The sequence below is a fragment of the Arvicanthis niloticus genome, chromosome 26 (genome assembly GCF_011762505.2).
Source record: "Arvicanthis niloticus isolate mArvNil1 chromosome 26, mArvNil1.pat.X, whole genome shotgun sequence".
Classification (NCBI taxonomy): Eukaryota; Metazoa; Chordata; class Mammalia; order Rodentia; family Muridae; genus Arvicanthis; species Arvicanthis niloticus.
In genome coordinates, this window is record NC_133434.1 from 15,465,521 (window position 1) to 15,493,364 (window position 27,844).

The following is a 27,844-nucleotide window of genomic DNA, read 5'->3' on the forward strand; positions in this document are numbered from 1 at the left end:
TCCCTCATCCTCACAAAGTTGTCGAGACCTTTAATTAGTGTCCCCGCTTGTTACAACTGCTACTGTTTTTCCCCAAGGGATACACCGGGGCCTCACTGGCGCTGTCTGTTATCTTTCAAGAGCTCGGAGCAGAGTGCCTTTTCAGTAACCCCATCAAAGGGTAAGCTAGGATTCAGATAAGCGTCTCCAGGAGGAAGTCGGGGTTATAATTTTCAGAGACTTCTGAATGTCACCTCCAATTTCCAACTCTTCAGTTCAAATGCCAGTTTGGGGGAGCCAGGCAGCCTCAGATATTGAAATGGTGACCTCTGACCCTAGTCCTTCTACATTCCTGGTCATCTTAAAGCCTGGCAGATCCAAGAGTTGAAAGTGCTGGAGATGTCTGACTTTATAATAATTCTGCTTCTCAGAAGTGCAAATTACACAGGAATTGGTGCTAAATTCTCCATTAACTACAGAGTCTGAGGAACCTTAGTTTCTCAAATTACCTGTCAGTTCCTCAGCGATGCCATGTAATCCTGTCGTTTAGGGGGAGAAATGGTTGTAATTTCGAATTTCAGCACAATTTCTAATTGAGCCTGTGTTTCATCTGGGAGACTGGATGTCCTTCTATTTTAGCAATGGGTTGAATGACTTAAAAAAAAAAAAAAAAAAAAACCAGGTACATCTTCCATTAAAATCTACAGCTCCGTTTTCTCCAGATGTTGTGATTGCTCCAGATGTTCGTATCTTCTTGAAACAAGACCATCAGTGAGCTTGTAGCCAATCCCCCAGGCCACCCTTGGGAGAGAGAAGACAGGAGGAAGTGAGAGCAGAGCTGGAACAAGGTTTAAAAGATACTTGCTTCCCCTTTTGGAAAAAAAACTCTCATAAATGATGATGTATTATATACAGTTATTCTTAGAAATGAATTCTTGTAACTTGCACTCATCATAGTGATCAACGTACATTTTGCTTTTATGGTTTTTTTTTTTAAACTTCCTCCATGAGAAGGACTTTGGAGCAGACATAGAAACTGGGGCTCTTCAAATAATTTCTCTGCGCTCTTTTTAGCCAGAAGAGCTCACTTTAATATGACTCATTAATACAATCAAAAGGGGAGCTTTTCTGGTTGAATGTATCCATTTGATTCCTGTATCAGTATATCTTCACTAGAAGGAAGGGTTCCCTAGTGTTGAGAGAAATACTTTCAAATTCTACCAAACAAATATTAGGTCATAGTACAGCTGTAGAAACTTAGACCAGGAAGATATTTGGAAGTCTGAAGGCTAACCTAGAGCCACTGGCTTAACCACTTCACAGATATTTACAGGGAGCTGGCTACCTATGTGTATGGCATATTCTCGGTGCAGAACAGTAGAACTGAGCAAAGGAAACCTTGTTTGTATCTAATGTGAAGAAGACACATGCCATAAACCAGGAGTTGACATATGCTAGGTAACACGTAATGTTATGGAGAAAAAAAATAAAATAAGGAGAGGAAAAGACTAGGATGTGGAAAGGGGTGTTGTGTTCTGTAGGCCAAGAGAGTCCCAAGTTTGGTCAGAAACATAAGAAGCAGAAGGTCAATAAATCCCCTGAGGTTGGTCAGGGAATGTAAGATATATTTGAGCAGGAAGAGAGCCATCCAGCAGAATGAATGACCAGAAAGTCTTTTCTAGAATATTCCATGGGCAAGAAGAACTATGCCTGATGTCAGTGAGCAAGGAAGAACATCCAGAGAGGTTGGTGGACTGAGGGACCTTGTTCCCCAAGATGGTTTTGAGTGTAATAAGTTATTTCTTCTGAGCAAACGTAGAGCTATAGGGGTGTTTCAAGCAGGAAGGGAATGTGATCTGACTTAGCTTCCTAAAAGATGACTTATGCTGCCCCAGAGGAGGACAAACTGTAGTTGGACAATGGTGGGACCCAGGAGAGTGAAGAGGCTATGGCACCAGTCCAGGCCAATGATGATGGCAGCTCAGCTCAGGGTGCTGGCAATTGGAATGATGAACTATACCCAGAACTATGTCTTAGATATTTTCTGTAGCTTGAGGCAAAACAATTTGTTGATAACTGGAATTTGGGGTGTGAAGGGAAAATAAGACTTGACAATGACACCAAGGTTTTACAGACAGAGCAGCTGTAAGAATGCAATTGTCAGGTTCTGAGATGAAGCAGACTAAAGGAAGAATGAATTTCAAGGGAAAAGAGACATTTTGCACTGGATATTTGAGGGTTACTACGTCTATTAGACATCTATTAGACTTCAAGCAAGAGGAAAATATTTAATCAGTACCAAGAAGCATTGTCTTCATTCCCCAGTACCTCTCTCTGGAGAGAGAGCAATGTGAAACAGAGGCAAGGTGATTTTTTTTTTTTTTTTTTTTTTTTTTTTGCATGTCACCTTGTGGGTAGGCAGTAGTTCATCCATAAATTGACTGGTCTACTAATTTTCTTTTCATTGGCTAATATATGCAAAGGGATACAATCTCATTTTAACAATAGTCATGCAAAACAGTTGAAACTTGACCATCACAAATGCCTGCCTAAATCACACAGAAGCTTGCTTATCAACGTTGCAGATGGCACCCAGCTGGGCGGACAGCTAATAACTCTGGGTGATAAAATCTAGATTCAAAAGGCAGACTAGAGGATGGGACAGAATATTCAAGATGAAATTTACCTGAGGTACACTGAAGGTCCCACATCTCCCATCCAAAATTAATTGTGTAAATACAGAGTGGGGAGAAGTCTTCGTTTTCCAGAAATTCATGTAAAACAAAACCATAGGGGATTAGTTGACTGTAAGCTCATTATGTAATAGCATGGTACATGACTTTCAACAAAGCTAATGTAACATTAATAGAAATGTAGTGTCCTGAATAAGGGAGTTAATAATCCCAACCTATTGTGCACCCAACTGTCCAGACACATGAGGGTAATTGTGCTCATTTCCAGGACCACATCTGAAATAACAATGAGCCTCAAGAACAGAGCGGTCAGAACATGGAGATGAGAAACCCACATGGCTTTTGGAGCATTCCTCTAGTTAGCACTTTGAGGCAGCCAACACGGAGAGAACAGGCTTCACACTGTTCAAGTAGGACATGGTCTGTTGGTGGCTAGTTCTCAGATTTTGTTATTTCAAGTTGAGGATGTTAGGTAGTGCTTAGCCCACACTCCTGGTATATTCTGAGCATCACCTAGATGTGTAACTCAAAAGCAGTGGGCTCTACAGACATTTAAATAATGGATTTGTGGCAGGTTCAGCTGATCTGCCCAAATTCATAGAAAAGGAAGAGATGTGAGAAGAAGAAAAGGGAAACAGAGCACGGTCTCTGTTTGTCTCTCCTGCCGCACAAGAGCACGAGCTATTTGTGAACACTCCGATTTTCTTTCATTTACGTCTCTACTCATCTTTCAAGTATTTCTTGTCCTCTCGTTCTTCCCTGGTCAGGGGTGTCTATCCTTCATGGGTATCACAGAAGCCAGATTGGAAGCATTTCTTGGCTCATTCTTGGCTCTCAGACTCTGCTGGCCCAGATATTCTTCTTCTCAGTTTCTGCTGCATCCCACAATGTGGGGAGAAAGATAAACTCTTTATGGCAAGGGCTGGGAAGACATCCCTACATTCCAAAGAAGGACTTCCCATGTCACCTTCTGATAAATGTTACTCTTAACTACATGAAATTGGCATTGAAATTTCAATGGCAGAGCTAGCAAGCCTCTGTGCTGCAGATCTGATGATGTTAACGGCTATAGATTCCAATGACGGCTATAGATTCCAATGGTGGCTATAGAATCCAATGGTGGCTATAGAGTCCAATGGTGGCTATAGATTCCAATGGTGGCTATAGATTCTCGGCCTCTCTTGGAGCCATTCTAGGGGCATTGTTAACAAAATATGAGAGACAGTGGTATGCAATAACTCCAAGTCATAGAGCTTAATAATTTTCTTTCTTCCCATCTACCTGATGAATGTGAAGTCTTCTATGTCCCTAGGTGAGAATACAGAGGCAACACTGAATGAGGTCAGGCCCTATGTGCCCTACGTGAATCGAGAAAACAGAAAAAAGAGGCAGTTCATATTTGTTTCAACACCTAATGGATGACTGGGGAATCATGTGCACTTTGCTTGTCTATCTGACTTCAGGGATGAGGAAAGTGAGGTCTCGAGAACATGGTGCTCGCCACAAGTCATATATATCATTGATGAGAGGCTGAAGAAAACAGGAATTATGAATGTTCTCTCTCTCTCTGTCTCTCTGTCTCTTTGTCTCTCTGTCTCTCTCTTTGGGGTGTGGTGTGTGTGTGTGTGTGTGTGTGTGTGTGTGTGTGTGTGTGTGTGTGTGTTGTTCATGTTTGGGAATAGTGGTGGATATTAATCTAAAGAGATGGATTCCTCAACAGTTGAAAGTCTCAGAAAGTCAATTTGTCATCTTTCTAAGTCTCAAGACTATACACTTAATGGCATGGCGCCACCTTTGTCTGGTTCACTACTGTATCATAGAAAAACACACAGTAACAATCAAAGGCATGTTAAACTCCATGATATTTGTTAAGTCATTTTCCATTATAAACTTTAAACCCCATTTTTGTGTCTATAAGCAAAAGGGGGGAAAAAGCACTGTCTTTAGAGCACTGTTTGCCAACCTTGCAAGTTCCATGCCATGTCATGGTAAAAGGCTGACCCTATGTAACATCTTCCAGCTCCCCCTGGTTTAATATCTTACCTCTCAGCATCTCAAAAAAAAATCCCATCCATTTTCTCTTTTAATCCAATAATTCTGGAAAATGTCCATCCCACCTTTTATAGGTTAAAACACTGAGAGGTTAAGTTGAAATGATTCACCTAAAGCCAGCTTGCCATTTAGTGGTTATATTAGAACAAGATATTCAATCTCATGAGTCCCATACAGACTACTCTTCTTACTCATAATTCTGGAAAAGGAGCAGAGAAAGAATGAAGGGCATAGTCTTTACTGAATATGTACAGAACTAAGTGCTAATAATCACAACCACGCTGTGAAATTGGCACTGTGGTCAGTCAATTTTAAAGCAAGAATCAGGGTCTTGAGAGTTAAGGTCATGTGGCTCAAAAGTTTTAGACTTTGCAAGCCCATTTGTCTCCTCTAAGCCAATAAAATCTTCAGCTAAGTGACTCCATTCCACTACCAGGAAGGAGAAAGCAACATGGGTCTGGAAGGTCATGAAAGACTTTACTAGGAAACTAGGGTCCGAACTAGGGGCTGGTAGTCTGGGACTCAGTGGGCCACCCTCTCAAATACATGCCATTTAGTGTTTCTAAGGAGCAGCTTTCAGACCTATTTTCTTATCCTTTAGCAAGACCGATGGACCCTGGGAATGCAGGTATGGTATGAAGGGGTTAGTGAATGCATCTACCCACATCTTTCTGGGTAATCCTCAGGAGTAAAAGACTCCATAAAGGGAAAAAAAATCACGATGACACTTGGTAATTTGTCAAGAGACTCAGTGCAGTCAGTCAGCCAGGGCTGTCTTTGATGGTTTTGAGGAAAAGTTTTCTGAACTTTGAAGACTGAAAAGTAAACCTTTAAGGTGGCAAAACTAGATGATCTGTGTGGGCATCAAGCCTTAGAATTCTGGTAGAGTTTTTAGTGCCCCTCCCCATGGTCATGTTTTTCACGGTCCATAACCCCTGCTGCTCTTTCTTTCTCGGAATTCTTATTTTCATTGCAGTCCTGTCTAGTTTTTCTCTGAACACTGATTTAATCCCCCCCTTTAAACATTTTAATCTTCAACACTTACCAAAAGGAGAGAACAATTGAATTGAGTAGGCATGACCTGTCTTCAGTCGTAACCTGTGCCCCTGTCCCCTGCTTCTCTAGACAAGCCTACCATTCCTGTAACTTATTCTCCTCTCCATCAGACTTAGGGCTCTTCTCTCAAATACCGCACCCCATCCATTCTGGTTAAGCGACACTAACTACATTGTAAGTAATAGCCCGCCCTCAGCGATGTCGCTAAAGGGTTTGTCGGTGCCTGCGTTATGAATGGGCCCGTCCTCAGCTGCAGTCATACGGCTCTGGGCTGAGAACTCATCCCATCTTGCAAGGTCAGACCTCACTGAGTTTTGGGCAGTGGCGAAATCTCATAGGGGAACCTGGGAGGTGGCAGTGTAGGCACCCCATAGTTGACTCACTCTCCCAGAAAGAACTGTCATTTTCTTATCCCTGCTTGGAGTCAGGAGTTGCCTCAGTAGAAAGAGATCATTTTTAGAACCTTTGTGGAGTACTTAGAAAAAACCCTCCCTGCCTGACACTCCCTGACAGTATGTACAGGGCATCACATTAAGGTGTCTCTTCCCACAAGCACCTTCAAGCACAGTTCAATTTTTTGTGTCCAATTAGCTTAGTAAAGCATAGGACACACCACGGTGGCTGGAAAGTATTTGTTAATTATTGCCACAGTTAAGTGATCTAATCTACTGAATGTCAGAGACTAAGTTCTAAGTACCTACCTCAGGGCATTTTATTTTATGGAAGCTCCTAGCAAGCTTATACATGAGGTACTCTCCTGGTGTTGGAGTTGAGGGAAGTATGGTGCCTTGAATTTCTTCATTCTAAACTCTCACGGCTACTAAGAGGTGAAATGTGCAGTTGAAACAGTCTCTCTCCAGAACTCAGTCCTTAAAGCACTTCAGTGTGTGACTTCTGCCTCGTGAAGTTGCCAGCAGTGTCTCACTTGATCTGAAAGCCTGATACAGACAGTCCACAGTCCTGTCTGCACGAAAACATATACATGTCCAAGTGGCTGGATCAATTTGAGGTGTGAAATAACCCTCCCTGACCTCACTTCATTATCCTCCTGACTCAGCCATGCACTACAAGGCAAAGAGACCTCCAAGGCCTCAGATTGTCATGCCTGTCGCAATGTCCCATCTTCATGCCTTTCTTTACTTCCTACTTCCTTGTAGGCTATTCAGCTATGACCTTTGACTGTCTAATTTCAAACTGAGCTTTCTCTTCATCTCTGCAACAGGTCTCCACCCCACTCGGACTCTCTGACTCTGTTTTCTTACTCTTAACGTTCTCTGAGGACTCCTTCATCAAAGTGTGCCCTTCCTTGTAAGTTCAGATCCAGCCCTTATTCCAGCTTTACGATGGGCCCATATGGCCCGCTTCATACATTGACTTTGACATCAGTTAGATAGTAAATATGCATTGAGGACGTGCTCAGCCCAAGAGCACATTCATGTTTCCAAGGTAGAAACAGCTCTTAAGTTGTTCTATGGAAGGAACAGATAAATCAGGAAATAGGCAAAAATGATATGTGGACAGAAAAGAAATTACTCGGGCTGAAGCTAACAGCAGAGCCCCTGTAGTCTCTTTAGTGATACACTTGGATGATACGCTGTACGGTGAAAGGATGCATCAGCCCTGCCCTGCCAAAGGGATGGAAAACCAAGGAGTGACTCTGCATTATAGACACGAGGTTTTAGTTCAATGAAGTAGCCCCAGTAGGAAGAGTCAAGAAAGCATCGATGGTAACAAAGAAAGAAAAAAAATTGTTTATCGAGATAAAGAGAGACAATCTATTACTGTGAAGAGGGAAACCTTAGAGAGGGTCATAGTGCTGGGGCATCCAAAGGACTTTCAACAACAAGTCGCTGCTCTCATTAAGTTTTCTGTCATATGTTTCTCCTCTGCCTTACAAACATATTTCACAAATGGACTTTGGTGGTGATTTTGTGGAAACTCTCGGACAGAACAACAAAGAGAAACATCAGGCTTTCATTCCACTTCTCTGTGGAGACTGGAGTGATAACCCTGCAGTTGCCAGGAAGGTGAGGGGCTGATCACAAGATGGCGGAGGAAAAGGAGGGGAGAGCAAGAGAGTAGTATCTATGTAGGAAAAGTCCCCCAACACATACAAACACACATACATGCATACAGACAAATACTCCCACTATCATACATGTACAGATATACACATTCAGACACACTCACATGCAAATGCACGCACATATGGCACATTCACGTACACACCCAAACACACACACCTCTACCCACAATAAGTAGCTTCATTTCATTCCTGAATTCTCATCAGAATCACCAAGTGGCTTTGAGGATATCTGTGCTCATGATGAGGGGCATAGGGTTGTAAAAATAACACAGTAAGCAACGGAAAGATAGGATGAAAGATAACTAAGGAACAGAGATGAGACGGCAGAAGTGACAGCTAAGCAGAGTGACAAGGAAAGAATTAACCAGGCAGCCGGGCAGTGATGGCGCACACCTTTAATCCCAGCACTTGGGAGGCAGAGGCAGGCGGATTTCTGAGTTCGAGGCCAGCCTGGTCTACAGAGTGAGTTCCAGGACAGCCAGGGCAACACAGAGAAACCCTGTCTCAAAAAACAAACAAACAAACAAAAAACAAAACAACAACAAAAATTGAATTAACCAGGCAAAAGAAGAGGAGGAATGAGACAACATCCCTGAAAGAGGAAGCCACAGAGGCCAGGTGTAATGTGCTTGGTATATATTTGTGGAAGGGAGAAAGAGATAAACTCAGATTACAGAGAAGCCTAGATTAATCCTAACATTATTGATGTCTAGCATACAATATGTCTTCCCCTGACCCCTTCATTCTGTGTTTCATTTAACTACTGCCACATGTAAACTATTCCAAACCCAATGACTTCAAAAAGTGTTGAAATTACTCACTAGTCTGATGGGAGGTTCTGCAGATGTGGGCCATGCATGGCCAACTTCGTTGGGTTCCGTAACGTGACTGTAGTCATCTAGTGGCTAGGCTGTGGGTTAACTGTTTCAGGATGCCTCGCACCCACACCTTATGATTGGCTGTAGCAATTCTGTGGTAACAGAATAATGGAGCCATATATTTCCCATCATCCAACACGCTTTCCACACAAAAACACCTTCTCCTGGAGAGAACAGAGCACACAAGCTCTTAACTTCTAAGCTTGGAACAGATTCATGACTGGTTCTGTTGCATTTCGTTGGCTTAAATGAGTTTTAAAATATCTGTTCAGATTTCAGGTCTTGAGAAACGGATTTCCCTTCAAGTTAGGAGAAAGGAAAAAAATCACAGTACAAAGGCATGGGCACGGGGAGGCAAAACTATATGCAGTCATTGTGTATGCACGCATTCGCGTGTATGTGGGAGTGTGTGCACGCGTGTGTGCATGTGCGTGCGTCAGCTAACCAACCCCACTCTAATCGCCTTCATTTTTCCCCTGCATTACACTCATGGTCTGGAAACGACAGAAGGCTCAGGAACTTTCAGAAGAAGCAATCCTGGCCATAATTCCTACTAAGCAACCAGCCATGGGCAAGATCCAGTCCCCTGGTCCTAATTGCTCTGCCCAGGCTTCACATGCCATTGATTTCCTATTTTCCATCCTCTGACTCGCCAATGTTGTTTTCTTTCACACCACGAACTGCCAGTTGCTTTGTGTATCCCTCAGGCCTCTGTGGACATTTCCCTTTACATGAGCACACTAAGAAGCTACAGTGCTTCCCAGAACAGCCAAGGTGATCGTCGAGGCAGAGCCAGTGATCACAGACCCTGTAAGGGACAGAAAGTGGGGATTGCCAAAGAACTGGTGTATGTGATTTCTTCTGAGAGACAGAATGCTGCCTCTGTGGCCTCCCCCAGGCCTCATCCCTTGTTCACAGGCCTTGCGACAAAGCTTGTCAGCACCTGGCCAAAGGACCTCTTGGGCTCACATAACCACAACACTCTTCAAAGCAGACATGGATAATATGTGCGGCTGGTGTCCCTTCAGACACCATGTCCTGTCTGGGTTCTGTGCTTGAAGAATAATGGAAGAAAAAGCAAAGAATAATATAAACAGGAAATGGTACCTTGGAGGACAGAGCAAGCAAAGGACATACACTAAGAAAAAAAAAGAGCAAAGCTAGAGAGATTTTAGACATTGGCTTCATGTTTTAGAAGGATCAGTACTAGTCAGAAGGCTCTGCCTTGTCACTTCTGAGGAAAGAGCAAGCAGATGTTAGGATAGCTGGATGAAGAACTTTCTATATACAAAAGACTCAGCAAATAGGATATTACTCTGGGCTCAGCCCAACCCTGTCAACATGTCTGAATTGAAGTCATCAAGAAACACACCTCTGGGTGCCTTTATGATGGTGTTTTCAGAGGGGTTTAACTGAGAATAGATGACCCACCCTAAATGTGGGCAGTACCAGCCGATGAGTTGGGATTCTGGAATGGATAAAAATCAGGAGGTAGGCAGAACACAACACTCATCTCCTCCTCCTTCCTGATGGGGATGCTATGTGGGAGCTGCCACACACGCCTGCTAGAGTATTTTCTGTGTCCCTTCTTCAACGAGAAACCGAAATAAATCCTCACTTCTGGTGATAGTTGGTTAACTGCCAACTAGACACAGCCTAGACCCACCTAAGGAGCGTCTCCATACGGCTTGTCTAAATCTGTTTAGTCCATGGGCATGTCTGTGGAGGTTTATCTTGATTGTTTTAATGGGCATGAGGCAACCCATCCTAAACATGTTGGCATCTTCTTGTAGCAGCCCATATAAGGGACATGAGAGGAGAAATCTTTTATTTCTGGCTGGCTTGACTTTCACTCTTACCATTGAGTTTATCTACCCTGTTGCTGCTGCAGCCGATTCCTTTGGTGATATCAGAATTAGTTTCAGACTTCCAAAGTTGACTTAGGACTAGCGGATCCCCAGAAATTCTCCAATTCTTTGTGTTGAACTGCTGAGGCCTCAGGCTCATAGACTAAGTAAGCAGTTAGTTACTGGGTTCTAAGCTTCTTTGGCATGAGATATTGTGGAACCACTCTGACCACATTGTGCAAGCTAATCTAATAAATAAATCCTCTTTTGCCATAGATTCCATCTATCTGTTCTGTTCTTCTACAGAGTCCTAATACACAGTGTTGACTTGCTTCTGTTGGTTATTTAGACATGTCGAGAAGAAAAGCAACTAATATATGGAGCTTCGAGTATTAGGAGAGTCAAAGGTGGAGTACCTAAGCAATAAATGATTGATAACAGCCTTTCTGCGCACAGCCACGTTATCTGATCATGACTCTAATTGCCATGAACTCCTAAACAGAGAAAAATATCTAGGTGAATCTTTGCAATGGCTTCAGGCCTTGAGCTAAGAAACAGTTGTATAAACAGAAGGAAGTTAGAATCCAGACTGAAGGAGTTGTAGGATCAGAGGAAATAGGATGACCAACCCACTGCATCCCTACCTTGGAAGATCTGCAACTCTGAGCAAACTGGCATGGTTGACTCATGAGAGAGAGAAAGAACTGCATGACCTTGCCTGAGAAAAGGTGAACAAATACGTATTCAAGTCAGACTAAGGAAAGAAAAGAAAGAGAAGAAAAGGAATGAAAAAAAAAAGAACAATTTTGGCCAAGTTTAGCTTGGTGAACCAATGACTTCATTGGGGTTACTTGAAGTCATGCAGGTGAGGGATAGCTCACATAAGAGTGGATACTCAGATATCAGCTGCATTGCCCTGCTGGGGTGGGCTTGCCTACAGCTTCCCCAAAAAGTTTTACTAGCTTCCTTTCTCCCTCTAGCAGGGGATACTTTGATTCAGAGGAAAGAGCAATACAACAGCCATGAATCAGCATCATTTGTGGGACCATTAAAGAAATTACTTTTGGAGATTACTTTTAAGATTTAGTAGCAGGCCCACCTTCAGAGAGGTGGGGACAAGAGGGACATCATGGCCTATGAAGGCTCCTTCAACTTGCTAATTCTGTCTCCTCTCTCTTCTAATGACTTTTTAACTTTCTTGGCTTTGGTCATAATGTCCCACGAAGCACGTGTTAGTCATAAAATTCTACATTTTGATTCTGGGAGGTGACCCAAAGGCAGTGCCTTACCTTGGAGTAGAAAGATTGTCCTTCATCTGATATATCGACTGGAGGACTTTACCTTTATGGATCTTACACAGTCTTGGAACTCAATGACTGGATGGATGGATGGAAATAGACAGATAATAAAAGCATGAATGAGTAATGGAAGAAAAGATGGATTGAACTAAAGAGCAAATGATAAAATAAGTGCAATAAGAGCCTGTTAATTAGAGTGATGGGCACATGAATTACAGATTAAATATAGTGGTGGACTCTAACATGTGAATGGGAAAATCATAAAATATAGATAAAAATATTTGTGCAATAAGACTACATTTTGAATGCATTTGAATATAATATTTTAATCTTTAATGTTCTTTGATAATTTCTTACATGAATACAATGCATTTTGCTCCATCCTACCTCATCCTAATTTCAGTTCATTTATACATGCATATGTATTTGTATTTGTGTGTGTGTGTGTGTGTGTGTGTGTGTGTGTGTGTGTGTATTCTATGGAGTCCAATGTATTCTGTCCTTATACTCTTGGCTCTGGGGCTACTCAATGAATTTTAGTCCAACTACTAGGGACCTTTATCCCTAAAGAAAACTGACTATCTTGCCTCCAACAACAAGCATTGGTCAATAGCTCCTCAACTAGGGATGGGGACCTCTAAACCTGTCCCTTTCCACAGCCTGCCTCCAGGATTTCTGGCTTTATCTTATGCAGGTATTCTGCAAACAGCCACATCTGCTGTGAATTCATGAATACAGCAATCTTCTCATGTCCAGAAGACAGTGTTTCGTGCTGGTGATTCCCAGCCTCTGACTCTTCTATTCTTCTGTCTCTCCCATGTGCATATTCCTTGAGCCCCGGGGGAGGGTGATATAAATGTTCCACTTATGGCTGGGCATTTCATAGATATCTCTACACTTTACCAGTTCTGAGTCTTTACCATTAACCATCATCCAGTGCATAAAGACGCTTCTCTGACAAAGCCTGGGGGCTGTGCTAATCTAGGATACAGAGATATGGGTTTAGAGAGCAGTTTGATATTATTCAGCAAAATAATCGTAGCAGGACTATGAACTCACAGGCTATGGGTTCTTAGTCAGCTTTACAGCACCAGACTTATAGTAGGCCTTAGATTCAATCAGAAAGCAGTTGGTTACCCCTAAATATGCTACTGGTACATTTATGAGTGTATCTTGCCACAGTAGTTGTTATTGTATAACATTCTGTACTCTGAAATCTAGCCAGTAGGGAAGAAGCTTCCCAGCCAGTACCAGCTTGTTTCTCCAAGTCTTCTGGCCAAAGTGTGTGCTGTATTCAGCAGTAAGTCTTAGCATCAAGTTCTGGATGGATAATGAAGAACAATGGTAATAACTTGTATTGTTAGGAGGATCTCTGGAACACTCCTGCTCAACAATTCATGGGGAGGTATCCCACTCCTGGGTATCCCACTCCTGGGTATCCCACTTCTGGCACTTTTGAGGCTGAAACTCCAATGTTGTCTTGCTATAGACCTATCATATAATTACACAACATCTCCCTACCACACAACAACATCTCCCTACCACACACGCAGGGACAACCAACCCTCCCCTACCTCTGAACTTCTGTACTCTTTCTTTCCATCCCAAAATAATTTAGACATGAGACTTGAGTCTTAATCCTATCAGTCCCACTAATGCTACATGGCCCCTCGCCATGTCTCTTCAGTCTTTATGACATTAATAGCTGTGTGAATGAGACAAGTGCAGATATGCAAAAGTGCACAAGAATGATGGTTTTCGAGTATCCACAATTTCAGACCTGACACCAATATACCAACCACAGGGTCCCGTGCTCTTTCCCTCCTGTAAGCAGGAAGAAAGTTAGAAAGAAGACTGAGGAGCCCGCCCTAATCTTGTCACCAGCCTCCGGGCTTCTGTTCAGCCTTCTCTGAGCTGGAGGAAGAGGATGTATCTCTGCCATTGTCTTCAGTCTGTCTTCTCCATGTGGCTGGTGTGAAGTTGTACATTTTGAAGCTGAAGACAGTGGGCTCCCCAGGATAATAGCAGCTGTTCAAGTGCATATTAGCACTCGAGATGCTTGATAAGAGGAATTAGAGTACCACCCGTTTTTTTTATTTTTTATTTTTTGCCTGGCTGAATCAATAATTAAGTGTATTCTAATAGCGCAGTTTTGCTCAGGATTCTCATTTGGCTCAGGCATTAGGCCTAAATGAAATATTTAGTTGACAGGATACAGTTAGGAAGCAAAACCACATTTCTGTCTGTATACTTTAATTTTTCTAATGATGAGAAACCACAGTCTGTCTTCCAACCCTGGCTGCTGTGACTTGCCTGTCACTCCCTCTTTCAGAGACGAGAGAAAACTCCTTCTTCCCCCCAACAGGAAAAATGAGAATGTCAGATCCTGGTGACCACCATCAGATGGGGCCTGGAGCAATGAGAGAAATCCTACTTGGAACTCATTTCATCCTAATATGAACAGACTCATCAGAAAGACATGTTGAAGTCTTTGCTTTAGGCAATGGGAAAAGAGACTGTAGCCAAGATGGAGAGCATCAGGTGATGATGTAGGAGACGTTAACAGCTTAGGGCACAAGAACATGTGTGCACATGGTGTGGTATCAGACTAGTATATAGAATATCAGACACGTCAGACACATTGGCATTCCAAGGAGAGATCATATAGCTCTTGACTAGAATTCCGTTTGCTCTAGAGATGACCATCCTGAGATGGAAACTCAGAGACTGAGCTGAGGAGTTTAGACGGCCCAGGAGATGGGGGCTAATAGGACAAGTGATGACTTGGGACAAGCTGGCAGTGCTAACTTAGTCCCTGTCTTACTGTGACATCTGGAAAGCTCCATCATTATTCCTTCAATCGTTGCTAAAATAATTTCATCATCTCAAAGGAACTATGGAACACTGGGTTCTAGTCCCAGCAGGTAGAGCTATTAAATGCTTACATCAAACACATTCCTCTCTCAGGGCAATCTTTCCTTCATTTGGAGGCCCCAGCCTAAACTACAGCATTCCACACTGCTTTCTCCCTTTTCAGGAGGCAATATTATGGGCTACTTTCAGGTTCTGATGGCATATGCTAGCCAATGGCATCCAATGTCTACTCTAAGTCTACTCACAGATGCCTGAGTGTCGCTTAAGAAAGGGTACAACTCTACACCTTAATCTCCCATGCCTTGTCCACCTTTTTCTGCTCATTGTTGGCAGGAAGGAAACAAGAGCCATGCATGTCACCATCACTGATCCAGTGAACTATGTGTCTGAGGTACAACCCAAGTTTTGAATAACATAGGGTCCAGGAGACAGAAAAAGAGAGACCAAAGTCACCCACACAGGCATACAATGACTGTAGTTTATTCATTATGTTGATGGTTTTCTGAGTACCTCCATTTTAGAGAATTATTTTGCATACCTATCTGGAGATTAGAAGAAAAGAGAGTTATGAAAAGAAAGGTGTGTGATGTTGATCTTGAATTCAGACTGGCTGGTTCACTCTTGGGGTGTTTGAAAAGGCAACCCACTCAGCTCCAGCAAAGTGGGCAATGCAGAAAGGTGATAGTCATCTAATATGTGTTCAGCCTATTGTCTTAGTGTGCATTCCCAGGTACCAAGGCTTTTGAGGAAAGTTATAATCACTATATCTTAAGACCTCTTTGTGTGTGCCATTTCTGAGCAGAAGGTATAGGATATATTTTAATATGTTTCTCTCCCCCCCCCGTGTATGTGTGTGTGTGTGTGTGTGTGTGTGTGTGTGTGTGTGTGTGTGTGTGTGGTTATAGATGTGCAAGTTGCAGTTTGTTTTCAAAAACAGAGAAACTAAGGTTAGGTATGGGGTAGAAAAGGTTTGTGGCTTGTGGTCAAGAAGGCTTCTGTCCTGAACATTTCTGTGAGTCAGAGACAAGGAGAGAGAGAGAGAGAGAGAGAGAGAGAGAGAGAGAGAGAGAGAGAGAGAGAGAGAGAGATCAATGGAAGGTCCTTCAGGAGAGATGCTCCCCAAGACCGAATAGCTGCCATATTAGCATCACTAGAATGCCCTTATTTAGTGGCTGAGGTTTTATTTCATACAGGGCTGCATTTTGATTCCCATAGAGACCCTAGAAAGTGAATAAAGCACTTGGATCTATGCCTGACTCAGACACACCAGCTGGGACCCAAGATGATTAAGTGTATTGCTGGGGATGGTGCAGTAACATCTTTAGACTACAAGCTTCCTCTCTACTCATAGCAGAAACTAGGAGTGACTCCCTGTAGAGTTTTCCAGTGCTTGGTATAGTAAATCTCTATGGTTAATATGAGTAAGTTGGAATCACCTAAGAGACACACCTGTGCTCATGTTTTTGAGGGTGTTTCCAGAGAGGTTTAACTAAGGAGAGAGGATCCAGTTTGAATGTGCTCACCATCCTATGGATCTTGCAGTCATTCAGTGAATAAAAAAAAAGAAAAAAAAAAAAAGAAAAACAGTGGAAGACAGGTAAACAACAGTATTCATCTCTATATGATTCCCAATCATGGATTAAAATATGATCTGTGACCTCAGACTCTCTCTCTCTGCCATGCTGTCTTTGCCTTGATGAGCTGAACTCCTCTGAACTATGAGTCAAAAGAAAATTTCCCTTCCTTGAGTTGCTTTTTGTCAGGTATTTGGTCATAGCAACATAAAAAGCAATTAATTCAGAAAATCGATATCAGTAGTAGAGTTCTTGTTGTCTCTATCTGGCCACACAGTTTGTAGGCATTTGGAATTCATTTGTGGGGAGGCATTTGCAGGCCTGCAGGCTAGAGAAGCCTAGGATAAGACCCTCAAAGCTTAGTGGGCATTCTGATGAAAGTTCAGAAGATCAGAATGTCAAGAGAAATGTGGAGAGTAGAGGCCTGCGTTCAGAACACTTCAAAAGAGAACACGGATTCTATAGGGAACTGGGCTACAAGCCCTTCTGTTATATTTTGGCAATGGATCTGACTCTTTTCTGCCTGTGTCCTAAAAGTTGTGGGAAGCTAAATTCAAAAGTAATGAGATGAGAAAACTTCAAGACGGCATGACATGGAGCCTTTGACAGGGCTATTGCTCACCGCATTTTCTGAGGTAATAATTTAAATCAAGAAGATAGGATAAATGTGCAAGTTGTGTCGAAAGAGTTTGAGCATGTTTGAAGTTGTAGACAAGGAGGGTACAGAGAAGCCTTGCCCTTTACACTGGGGCAATATAGAAAGTACCTCGAGGCCTACATCCCTCTGCCAAGGACCCTAACTTCTAAAATCCCAACTCATTTGAAAAGTGAGAGGCTAAACTGAGCACCACTAAAAGGGTTTCCCCCATAGACACAACCGGTCAGGGAAGTGTTTTTGAGGTTCACTCACCAACACATACAACAGCCAGGACAACTGCGGTAGAAGAGGACAGGACCACATCTCAGTCCAACAGCAGACCTTGACAGGAGTCATCCACAAAGGTGTTGGGTTGGCAGGCATACAGAATACAAAGATTATGGAGCCATGGAGGTTTGCACCAAGGTTCAAGAAAAGCCACTGAAACTGGAGAGTGGGTGGCATGTTTGGATTCCCTGAGTGTGTCCCCAAAGGAAAGTGGTGTGAAGCTGTTTTGAAGGTGAGTCTTAGGTTTCAGTAGAGATCTCAGGAGTTCGAAAATGACGGGGCCATTCGAAATCCACCATGGAAAGTTTTAACGTGGATTGGAGCTGGCACAAAAGAACGTATACATTGCTACAGATGGAAGAACTGGAGAAAAAGGGGGTAGTTAAAGCTGCCGAAGTGTGGGTGACATCACCTCAAACCTGAGATGTTGGATATAGAAATGCAAGGACTGGTGTGTTCCCTGCTGGCTCTCAGGCCTGCCCTGTTCTGCCTTTTCCTTGCTATCCACCACACCTTCCCTATGGAAGTAGAAATAATTGCTCGGTACCACTGCACATTAGAACTATGTAACTTGCAGTTTGATTACACAGGAGGTAAAGGTTAAGAGATCATGTTGAGTCTTGGAAGAGACTTGACACTTTTGAACATTTTGAGGACTCTTAAGACATTGGAGATCCTTGGAGATGGACTGAGTGCGCTTTGCATTGTGAAATAAACGTGAGACAGGGGCAGTGGAGGAAATGGCATAGTTAAAAACGATGTGTTTGGAGGTCTAGTTGAACAGAGGATGAATATGTGATAGTTGGTCTTCACTGTAACTTAATTGGACTTAGAACAGAGGAAGCACACCTTTAGGGTCCTCTCTGAAAGTCGTTTAGGACAGGTTAGACTGAGGGAAGGGAAGAAGACATACCCTGAATGTGATCAGTACCATCTTATGGGCAGAAGAAGAGAAAAGTGGAGAAAGCTAGATGACTGCTAGCATTCATGTCTATTTTTTCCAAACTGCAGATTCAATGTGACCAGCTGCCTCACGCTCCTGATGCCATTCCTTCCCTGACAATGATGGACTGTCTTCCACTGAACTGTGAGCCAAAATAAACCTGTCTTCCTGGAGTTTTTTTTTTTTTTTTTTTTTTTAAGGTAATTGGTTACAGCAGTGTGAACATAATCAATACAGCTTATCGAAATGTATTCCAGGAGATGAGTAGTATAAAATTCAAGCACCATGACTTTTACACAACTATTCTCAGAATATCTTCTAAAGACTTCACAGCTGCCATCCCACCCCTGGAAGCATCATTTATGCAAGCTTTTGCCCAAAAGAAAACATTGTCCCCAATCCTGAAACTATCTTTTATAGGAAGTGTTGATTAGCACAATACACCTGGACCGTGTCCATTCCCACCTCTGTTCCCATAATGGAGTAGTGATGCTCCAGCCTGGTAATGTTGGGGATACAACTGACTCTGGGAAGCACAGCCTCACCCTCTAACTTCTTGCTTGTGGGTAAGCTTTTCTATAGGTGCCAGGGCTCCCTCTATGACACCAGACTTGATATAAACTTAACAGGAAGAAGCTCAGCCCTTCAATCAAACAGAGACGCTACTGCGACCTACCAAGACTCAGAAGCAAATCTCTGCAACTTTAGCTCAGGAACTATAAGCCACATCACAATTGACATCTTGATCTCCAGCTCATCCGTTAGTTAAAGAGACAGCATTGGCCTCTGTCTTCTCTACTGGAAGGGAACGAGATAAAGAAAGGAGGAGAAAGGAAAAGGATGAGAGAGGGTAGGGAGGACAGAAGAGAATCAGGGATGCATGGATTCTTGTCTCCATCTGCTGTCCACAACCCACAGCTCAGCAGAGACTATTAATCAGCGGTCCTGACAGTTGTAGTTGTTAGTGGTTACGTTTCTTCTGACACCACATCCTCCCCCTGACTTGAAATACATTTCATAGTTAAATCCACTGGGATGAAAGGTCTGATGTACAACCAGCTCCTCTATCCTATCTGATACTTAGTGAAAATGCCCCCACTAAGTCTAATGTAAGTGCACCATGCTTCAGATAAAGAAAGACCCAGTACAAGGAATCACTGTGTTCTGGGCCAGTTCTAGATAGAAACAGGACAGAGCTCTGTTCAGCACAGGGGATGGAGCACTTACAGATCGTCACAAAATGCTTCTGTAAACTGAAGCCTCTGCCTACTAGTTATTCAAATGCCGTGAAAGTAAAGCCATGATGTTCTCCAACCCTCAGCCCTCCCATGGCACATCCACAGTAGAGCATTGTTGTGTCTATCTTTCCCATGGCTCTGGGGTCATAGACATGGGTTCAACTCCCAGCTCCATTTTTTCTACCAACTATGAATTTGGTATCAAAACAATAGTTCCTCATCACCTCAGTTTCTTCCCACGTAACAGGGGAAATTACAACCACATACTGGTATTTTAATGATTTCGTATTCAGCCTTTTTGTTGGCTTTCACTTTCTCAGAAATGTAATTTATTGTCACAAAATTTTTATTTATTGTGCTTTAAAAAAAAAAAAAACTATGTTGGCCAACATAGTTTTAACTTCTAAGAGATTTTTTTTTCTTGTTTCTTCATTGTTCTTTTAGAGGAAGATACACCATTTCATTCTTATGTCTTGAATGAATGTGCATCTCCATTCATTTCTCCAGAGGCTTTTCAAGGATTTCTCTTCTGTGTCATTTCCTTTCCTCTGAGTTTTCCTGTTAGTTTGGACACTGCTTTTGTGTTTTTCTGAAATGTTCAGTGAACCTCTGGAACGAAGCTCCAAGATTTACCTGGAAGCTTCATGTAAACTCTTATCAGCTGATGGCCACTATAGTCATAAGGGATGCACAATTGTGAGCATTTTTGGCTGTCCTCACATATGCCTTGTCTCACTGATGCTCTTCTTCAGAAAGCAACTCTATGACCTCCTGCTGGGGTATAGAAGCCTGGCTGGTATGTCGAGGAACCCAACAATGGGAAGAGTCAGAATGAAGATGTCTTTTTCCTAGTGGATATCCTCACCTTCACCATTGCCCAAATCTGAGATCCCGGAATATAGGCCTTACCCCATTTAAAGTCTCCAGAGAAACAAACCTTCCTTCCAGGTTAGGAAAGGTGTAACCATTTGATCATTCAGAATAGAAAAGAAGATATAGATCAATAGATTTCCTACTGGTCTTTGGATTGTAGCCTCAATTTATAGCCCTGGCTAGCCTGAAATTTGACATATAAGCTAAGCTGGCCTCAAACTTAAAGATCCTAATGCCTCTGCCTCTCTAGTGCTGAGATTAAAGGTGTATGCCACCAGGCCTAACTAACTAATCAGCCACTGAAAATCCTGGTGCTCTCAGCTCCTGGATCCTTCCAAGGTCTCCTCCTATAGTCTCTCACTTTCCACCATTTAATTCATTGCATCATGAACACTCTCATCTTCTTTCCATCTTCCAAAGAACTCTTGATAGTTCCCATCCTTTACTGCCTGTAGCTCGCTCCCTGTGACTTCACAGGTTTACTCCTTAATGGCTATTGGAGTGTGGTGGGAAGGGGGTCAGAAGGCAGTAGATAGGCTGCCCCCCCCCCCATCTAGACTAATGTGATTACTACTGTCTCAAAGTCCACCACGACACCTGGTACATCACAGGCACTAGATAAATATTAGTCTCCTTTTGCCTTCACACCTTTCTTCGTCCTGCCAAGTTATGTTGCTCTCTGAATCTGTGGCTACCCATGGGTTGTCTGAACGATGTAATATACTTCCTTGAGACCCAGAGTACCCCTTATGAGTTCCAGAGTTCCCACTAAAATTCCACCTCAGACAATGATGCCAAAATGCAAATAAAATGGAGCCTAGAAAATTAAGTGTTTGGCCCTGAGTCTTGTTCCTCTGTGCCAAAATAACACACATTATCTTTTTTCTCTTGCAGTGATCCCACTGAGAAAAGATGTTTGGGTACTGGCCTTAGACACTTCAAGTCACCTCTTGGAAAGGCTAACCCAGATTTCTCTCTGTCTATAGTATGATGCCTACAAAAATTTATCCTCATTGATGATACTGTTTATTAATCTCTTGAGTTTTATTTTCTGTGGCCTCCATTAGAGATGATGCTAGGGAATCTTTCTGTCTTATGGATTCCTGATGTGGCAAGCTTTGAAGCCATATCTGGTAATTAAAATACAGTGCAAGTGTATCATCTGAATGACCCAGTGAATGATTACAATCAGTAATAGAAAGACAACTCACACCCACACTGCATGAACCCAAGTGGCAAAATGAAGGTTCTGGACTGTGCTTTGTATCAAAGTAACCAGAAGCTTCCAGAGTCATTTTAGATAAGGGTGGGATTATTGGGTTGAAGTGGGATCATTAGGATAAAGGGGTGAGGTCATTAGTATAAAGGATGGGGGGGTCACTGAGATGAAGTGTGAGATCATTGGGACAAAGAGTGAGATCATTAGGATGAAGGGTAGAGTCATTGTGGTGAAGAGTGGGCTCACTGGGATGAAGGCTAGATCATTGGGATAAAGGGTAGGTCATTAGAATAAAGGGTGGGATTACTGAGAAGAGGGTGGGATCACTGTGATGAAGGGTGGGATCACTATGATGAAACGTGGGTCATTGGGGTGAAGGGTAGGGTCATTAGGATTAAGGGTTGGTCATTGGGGTGAAGGGTGGGATCATTGGGATGAAGGATGGGGTCATTGGGATGAAGGGTGAGATTACTGGGATGAAGGATGAGATCATTGGAATGAAGAATAGGATCACTGGGATGAAGGATGAGATCACTGGGATGAAGGATGAGATCATTGAGATGAAGGATGAGATCACTGGGATGAAGAATGAGATCACTGGGATGAAGAATGAGATCACTGGGATGAAGAATGAGATCACTGGGATGAAGGATGAAATCACTGGGATGAAGAATGAGATCACTGGGATGAAGGATGAGATCATTGGAATGAAGAATAGGATCATTGGGATGAAGAATGAAATCACTGGGATGAAGGATGAGGTCACTGGGATGAAGGATGAAATCACTGGGATGAAGAATGAGATCACTGGGATGAAGGATGAGATCATTGGAATGAAGAATAGGATCATTGGGATGAAGAATGAAATCACTGGGATGAAGGATGAGGTCACTGGGATGAAGGATGAAATCACTGGGATGAAGAACGAGATCACTGGGATGAAGAATGAGATCACTGGGATGAAGAATGAGATCACTGGGATGAAGGATGAAATCACTGGGATGAAGGATGAGATCACTGGGATGAAGGATGAGATCATTGGGATGAAGGATGGGATCATTGGGGTGAAGGATGAGATCATTGGGACGAAGGCTAGGTTATTAGGATAAAGGGTGGGGGGTCACTGGGATGAAGGGTGGGGTCAGGAGGATTGTCTTTCAGGAGAAGTGGCACAGCAGGTCTGAGTGTGGTAGGGACTGAATGAGAGATACTGTGAGTGTACTATGGGAACAGACCTTACTAATAGATGACCAGTAAAGTGCCCCAGTCTGCTTGGAAAAGTTCAGTAAGAAAGATACCTCCTCCCATGAGCACCAGACTTCCTGCTCCTAGCACCCTGTTATTGGGCCTGCACTCCCGGGAACTGGGCTGGAGCTGGCAGCTTCCTTCAGTGGATGCTTTCTTCTCTGGCTGCTGCCTCCACTTGGTTTCTGCTCAAAAGGGCGTACAGCCATCAGGTTAGTGGTTTCTTTCTTCCTTGATTGTTTCTAAACTTTCAGTTTTTGAATAGTAGCCATAAAAGTTGCTTCTCACTTCCTACGGGGAAAGAAGAGCCAACAGTTGAGTTAAGGAGGCAGAAGGGAGCCGCTGTGCAGATTTCCCCGTCATTAATAAGTTTTCCTGACAGCAGAAGGAAGTCTTTCCAGTCAATTCTTTGTAGTCAATTCTTGATCGCTGTCCTCCCGTTGTTAATATTGTTGTTAAACTCCTGATGCCTCACTGAGTGGAAAGCTAATTATAATAATTAACAGAGAACTCCTGAACTTGTCAAACTGGTAATTATAAACCGCAGGGACTTTTATCATTAATAGATGCCATGGAAAGTGAAGGCACAGGGGTGCTGGCAGGGACAGGCATACAGGAGACGTTCCGGTTCAGAGCCAAATCCAAGTATCACCAGGACACGAGAACATGGCTTCCTTTGGCTCTGTGCCCAATACTGCTGCCTTCCAGAAAATTAGCCCTGAGCTTCCTGTTGCACATGCCTTCTCCCTGATAAACACACACACACACACACACACACACAAACACACACACACACACACACACACTCACACTTTTTCACTTTACTTACAAAGATTTGTTTCATTATTTGTTCAACAATATTTCATTAAACATCCACTAAGTACTAGAACTTACTTTAGAAACCGGAGATAAGATTATGAACAAGGGATCATACCCTGCCTGTATGGAAGCGTTGATGTTAAAATCCCGTTAGTTCTCACTTTCTGCCTATGTTTTTGTGATTATATCTAAGAAACTTGCCCAGATCAATGTTGTGGAATCTTCTCTGTCTCCTAATAGTTTTAGAGTTTTGCGTCTTGTGTTTATGTCAGTAATTCATGTTGAGTATGGTGATAGAAAGTAAGGGTTTGTTTTCTGTTTCTTCTGTATAGAAATTGTTGAGCCCAGGAATACAGGCTAGAAAGATGGCTACCACAGAGGCAAGGGTGAGTGTGAAAGCAGATATTGGTCCCTGGGTATAGAATTACAGTTAGACTTGGATAGTTCTGTTATTCAACTACACAGCTAAGAAACTCCAGTTAACAATACATTATATATTTACATAGCTAAGTAAAGAGATTTCAAGAGTTACCACAAAGAAAAGATAGCTACTTAAAATGGCAGCTGTGTTAATTACTGTGATTTGATTGTGATTTGATTATGCCTCAATGTGTATATGTCTCAAACATCATACTGTTTATCATATATATACATATATATTCACAAATATTTAGTTAATTATTATATGTCCACTAAAATGTAACTTTTTAAAAAAAAAAAAAGTATGAAATAAGTCTTCAAAGAGAATTAGGGCCAGCAAGATGGCTAAGTGGGGAAAGGTGCTTGCCACAAAGACCCGAGTTCAATCCTAAGGACCCACGTGAGCAAAGGTGAGAACTGACTCCCGAACCGCTGATCACCGCACCCATATCCACACACAAACACAGAAACCAACGGAATGAAATACAATAAAAATTGAAAGATATTGTAAACTACTAAATAAAGGGACAACTTTTAAAAGAGAATCTCGTGCTTGTTGCAGAATCCGTGGGGCACAGGGGGACAGGAGTGAAGCTGCTAGAGTGGACAAGGACCTCTGCATCAAAGGGTTCGGAACCATGGGCTAGAATAGTGGCTCCCAGGTAAAGAGCACTTCCTATTGCAGAAGAGCCAGGTTCTGTTCCCAGTGGCCACACAGTGGCTCACAAACCCCCATCACTACAGTGTTAGGGCATCTGACGCCCTCTTCTTTCTGATTTTTTCTGTTGCTTTCTCTGTCTCTGTCTCTATCTCCCTCCCTCCCTCACTGAATAATTAGTGTTTAGATATTTTTTTTAAGTTTCAAAATCAAAATCTGAGATCATACTTCTTAAGTGGTGATATTTTATAGTCCTTAAAGGCTTTTAAGAGCTGGGTGAGGGCTGGAGAGATGGCTCTGGAGCACTGACTGCTCCTCCAGAGGTACTGAGTTCAATTCCCAGCAACCACATTGTGGCTCACAACCACCTGTAATAAGATCTGATGTCTTCTTCTGGTGTGTCTGAAGACAGCTACAATGTACTCATATAAAAAAATAAATAAATCCTTTTTTAAAAAGATCTGGGTGAAAGTCATGGTCTTTTGATATAGAAGCAAGCTCACTGTACGTGTCCAGTCTAGTTCCTGGAAATTCCACAGTCCAAAGAGAAGCCCAAGTCCATTCCACCCACAGGCATCTGCAGAAGTCTATACTGGCAAGTCCCTCCATTGTAAGACACAGAGTCCTTTGCCAGGCACATATTAGGTACTCAATAAAAGCTACTTTTTAATGATACTCTCAAATTTGAGCATGGGAACCTAGCAGTCTTGGAGAATGATGCAGGCAGGAGGATTGCTAAAGGTTTATCTCCAGCCTGAGCTACATAAGGAGACCCTGTCTCAGAATCCTCAACAAACACCCATGCATGTATACTTGTGTTTTCACTAACACATACACACATGCATGCATGTGTGCACACACACAAACACCCATATACACATCTATACTTATATATGTAGGTATATTCAATATTTCACCTCTAGTTGAGAAGATTTGTCTCATGTACCGAATCACTTGGTTAATTCAAAGAATAAGATGCATGCTATTATCGAGATAATATTATTATCAGTAATGTTATAAGATAATAATATTATGGGTAATGTTATAAGATAATCTTATTATGGGCAATGTTATGAAATAATACCATTATCCCTAACAAACACTGACTAATGTGGCCTGGGCATCCTCTTGATTACACATGCACAGTTGTCATGCCTATAATGGCTTCTGTAATCACCAATGAAAGACAGCCTAGCTTCTCTTCCAAGAAATGACTTGATTTTCTTCTCCTAGGCTTGGAAGTCACAGGCACCTCACACTACTGCAGCCTGAATGTTTGCTGAGGAAGGTTTGAGAAGAGACTGTTTTCCTCTGCCAGACTTGGGTGGGATAAATTGTGCCCTGCTTTAGGTGTGGTCCTTCCTCCCTGCCCCTGATATTTGTGGAAACAACTGCAGAGGGGTGGTTTGGAAAGGCTCCAGTGACCCAATCCTAGCTCCCACTGGTTTCCCCCTCCAGACCTCCTCAACTCAGTCTACATTCTAAATAAAACTTTCTAGAGATGTTGTCTCCAGGACCCCATTACAACCACAATACCTCTTAAACATGAATTTTGGGGCTGCCCAGAAAACAACTCTCTGCAAAGTCAGCTTATATTGGACTCCAGCACAGACCCCCAGGGGTAAAAGAGGGAGTAAAGTCAGCTATGAGAGGGACATGTGGTGTGATCTGGCTGGAGGAGCAGCAGCTGGCTGGCAACTTGCTCTGGTCCAGCCAGGCACTCTTAGAAATTTGAGGGCTTTTGCTGGCAGGGTGAGAAGGGCCCAAACCAGTTCAAGCAAGAGTTAGGCTTGGGCTTACTTCAAAGTTACTGGTTCGTTTTTATTTTTAGTTCAAGTTCAAAATTGTCAAAAAAAAAAAAAAAAAAAAAAAAAGCCCTCTAGGTCAACAGCAGTTTTTTGGTCTAGGCTGAAACAAAAAGGGAGCCTAACCACAGACTCCTAAGAGTGGACTCAGAGGCAGGTCACCAGGATGTCCTGGAGCCTCTGTGGTAGCATGGTGGCCTCTGTGGGAAGTCTGGGGACAAGGAGATCAGATAGGAGTTCAGGACATATGATCAAACTTTCCTCCGCTTGCAGATAAGTTCCAGTCTCCTTTGCAAGGAGGGGAGAGGGTCAGGTTAGGCTAGCTTTATCAGACTTCCTTCTTGCCAGAACCACAAAAGACCAATTTCATCTGTGAGAGCTTTTGTCTTCAGAAGGGCTGCAGCTCATCCCGGGAGAAGGCATTGTTTCTTCAGAGGGTTTTCAGATCAGCTTTGAGCTCCTGGCGCCCTTCTCCTCTCTTTGTGCCTCCTGCTCCCATGGACATAAACAACAAATGGTCCCTTTCACCCTGGAGATAAGATTGTGCTTCTCCCAAAGTCACCGCTGTCCTCCTGCACCTTCTGGAACTGTTTGAATAATGAGGGTCCTTCCTGGAGACTGGAGAGTCCCTAGGCAGGCCAGGTGGGCAGTGCCTACAGGGGGTTACCAGGAGCTCACAGTGGGCAATAGCCCAACAGAGCCTTTTGTATGACTTTGGTCTGGCCTCCTTGGGGCTTTTAAAAAAATGTTTGTATATACTGGACTCTTCAGCTCTTTGAATTTTTTTTCCTGATAAGAAAAACTATTTTTATGCACAGAATTCCCTACCTTCCAGAAACAGTGGAAACCTTCATCCTCTCACTTATTTTTTTCCACCTCCTGGAAGCTGCTATGGTGCCTGTGGACTCACAAGGGGAACGGAGAGGATTCTAGCCAGAATAGCCAGCAACACTGAACCGACATTTTATCTGGAAGCTCGCCTACCTTTGGGATGATGTCCTCCCCACCATTGCCTGCTGGGCTTCAGGTTAGAAGACCTGGATTTGGGTCACAGCTGTGCTCCTACCTTAGTCTGTGACCTTTGGCAAGGCTCTTTAATCCTTAAGCTTGCCTTTCTTAATCAGTTGGAGTTGGTGGATAATTCCTCTAATGTTGTATCTGGAGAATAATGATGAATGGGAAACTAGACCCTTCGTTATAGACAAATGCCAAGAGCTATGACCACAATCAACCTAACTGCTGCTGTCCTTATCATTATTAGAATAACCTGTGGGCCATCTGCATGATGCTCAATGGCTAGGTCTATTTCCAGACTGTCTTAGCTGTGTGAGATTAAGCTACCCATTAAGCTTCTGGGCCTTA

At 42.9% G+C, this 27,844-nt stretch overlaps 1 long non-coding RNA gene across 6 annotated transcripts; it reads right to left on the reverse strand.

Annotated features, from left to right (window-relative positions):
• Positions 1 to 27,653, reverse strand: LOC143439144 (uncharacterized). Of its 6 annotated transcripts, none has more exons than XR_013107538.1 (4): positions 27,467 to 27,647; positions 22,834 to 23,071; positions 18,882 to 19,000; positions 1 to 780 (listed from the first exon to the last, which is right to left on the reverse strand). It is a non-coding gene; the product is annotated as an uncharacterized LOC143439144 (long non-coding RNA). The 6 variants fall into 6 exon arrangements; XR_013107537.1 differs by having other exon boundaries at positions 18,882 to 19,003; XR_013107535.1 differs by lacking the exon at positions 18,882 to 19,000 and adding an exon at positions 2,666 to 2,734 and having other exon boundaries at positions 27,467 to 27,643.
• Between the last annotated feature and the right edge of the window lie 191 nt (positions 27,654 to 27,844).